Below are 2772 nucleotides of genomic sequence, written 5' to 3'. Positions count from 1 at the left end.
TTAAGAAGAGTTTGAACACAGCTATCCTGCATAGATGGACAATGCTTCCACTAGAAGACAGGGGTTATTGAATGGAAGTCTCAGTGCTAGGCACTGAATACTTCCTAACAAGTCTAGAGATCCCCTACCTCCCACCAAACAACAAAAGATATTGTCATATAGATAATAAGACCCTATTGCTGAAGGCAGAACACATTTCGGTCGCAAAACAGAGAACAAGCTAGAATTGACCTGAAAACTTCCTTCCTGCTGGCTAACTTTCATTCTGGCAGGTTTTATGCAGGCTGTTGGGAGAGAAAAGTCAATGATCATGTACCCTGGTTTCCAGGAAAGATGTGCCTACTGGTGCAATAGTGGCATGAAAGTTGTGGGAGTAACCAACCACTTTCTGCTTATATCTGATGCTTGCTCCACAGGAGGGAATTAATGCCTAGTACCACAAACCCATCAAAAGCCCATGGCTGGGGAAGATACAAACTCTAGTAAGGGAACCTACTACTGTTGCTTTGCTAAATGGAAATGTTAACTTGCCGACTAAGTATTTATGTTTATACCAATAGATTAGTGCTCCTTTCAGCCTTGGTCAGAGATGTTTCTTTCTGCAGTGGGCAGCAGTCAATATAGAGACCTAAAACTACTCAAAGTGCTAAAAGTGACTTCTGAGTACTCAGCCCTAATGAGACATTTGGGACAATGGGACAAGCTTGGCTCATGGAGTATTATGGAAAAGAGAGCAGGGAAGACTGTGACTGACAGAGGATGGAGAGGAGTGCTGTGAAATGCAGTCTTCTGGACATGACATGAACTCACAGCAGCTACAACAATCTGCACAAAACCAAGCCAGTCAATAATTCTAGCATGGATGGGAAGGGACTAATTAGGCTCTACCTTTACCTGAGGAGGTATTTGCAACTGATGGCTGCTGGGGAAGAGGGGGCTCATTTTTCTTCCAGGGATGTGGTACTGGTAGGTTGCCTTTGCTCAAGTAGGCAGCACTCATTGGACTCAGTGGGATGGATGAGTGGATGGATCGATAGTCAGTAAAGTGATAGATTAGCATGCATGAGGCCCTGGGTTTAATCCCCCAGGATCACATAAACCGGACATGGTAGAGTATTTGCAATCTCAGCACTAGGGAAGTGGAGGAGGCAGGAGGATCAGAAGTCAAAGGCCAACCTCAGTTACATGGGGAGCTTGAAGGTAGCCTGGGCTACTCAAGACCCTGTTTTTTTCCCCTTCCCCCATACAAAAAAAGCACATTTAGGAACAGAATGCATAGCTACTATTATTGGGTGCTAATAACTTCTATGGGTTTAATTCTGTTAGAAAACAATGTTCTAGTTAAGAATTTGCCATGATGCTCCTCTTTAGTACTACAGAAAAATAATTTTGATGTTCTCTCATACTGGCAAATTTGGGGGGTTAAGATAAAGGCTATATTTTCAGCGATTACTCCTTACTCCAGTTACTCCCCTTGCTCTGGTTTCACCATACGATATCGAACTGATGCTGTGATTAGACAGGCGGCCCTATCCATCAAATTCCTGAACACACTGAAGGTGGCTCTAAAGTAAACACACTTCTGTTCCAAATGTCAGTGGCAACTCTTACTTTAACTAGGGAATGGAAGGTTTATGTTCCCCTGGCCAGCTCAAAAAGTGTGTAGAACTACATGGGACTACTGAGACATCTTGAAGACCAACTTGGGATTTCATTGCATAATATCAAATTCTGAGGACTTGAGAACTAGAAATCTTGGAGAGAGTTTAAAGAGCCACAATGATTATTAACTCTGGCAAGTTGTAGAAATGGGTAGATAATTATAGGATGTGCTTAAAAGACAGAAATATAGAGCAATTTAGAGGAAAAGGAAAAACAAATACAACTGAGAAGGCTTGAGTTTGTGGAAATATGTGGGAATCAGTACATCCTGAAACATGAATTAGCCATACTCTACAGTGCTTTTCAAAATCCAAACCAAATATAATACATATAAGGGTATTGTACTTTTTGAAAGAGCAGTTTCTAGACATTTACACATTTACTGAGGAAGCACTTGTATTTTAGATACTTCAGGTGCTGGGATAAAGTGGGGGAAAGGACAAGATCTCTACAGAAACAAGATTTCTAAATTGTATATGATAGAGCTAGTTGCGTACATCAGTTTCTGTATTCTGTAGTCAACTTCTAATATTCCAAATACCCCGACCTTCTGGAGGTTCGGGTCCCATTTTAACATTTTCGATTCCGTTCCGTGCTTAGCTGAGCACCGTGTAAGCAGTTAAATATGTCTTAAGATGTTAAAAAAAAAAAGCCTTTAAAAAACTAAAAATGGAAAGTACACACTTGTCTGACCGTCCAGTGCGTAGATAGAAATCTAGTTTTCACGTAAGCCTAATCAATTTTCGAACCGACTAGGAGCAGACCAGTTTGCAACACAATGCTTTGTGTATACAAGGTGTGGTGGGAAAGGATTCAAACTGCACATGCTGATAAATGGGGTGGATATCCTGGCCCTGCGGACAGCCCTTCCTCCCGTCAGGTTCCCTTCTAAGCCTCGGCTGGAGGCCTCGCGGTGGCGGGCCGGCTGGAAGCCCCGAGCTCGCTCAGGCAGCAGCGGGTGCGGCTCCCGCCCACTCGGAGCCGCTCGGCGCGGCCTCGGCGTCCCCCAGAGGAAAGGCTGGGCGGCGCAGCCAGGCTCGGCGTCGCCCACCGCGCTCGGGCGCTCCACCGGGGAAGCGGGACGCTGCGCGTGCTCCGCCAACCTCGCCG

Source organism: Nannospalax galili, unplaced genomic scaffold, assembly GCF_000622305.1.
Source record: "Nannospalax galili isolate Female #2095 unplaced genomic scaffold, S.galili_v1.0 scaffold87, whole genome shotgun sequence".
Classification (NCBI taxonomy): Eukaryota; Metazoa; Chordata; class Mammalia; order Rodentia; family Spalacidae; genus Nannospalax; species Nannospalax galili.
The sequence above is the reverse complement of the archived record's forward strand: the minus strand, read 5'-3'. Positions refer to the sequence as shown.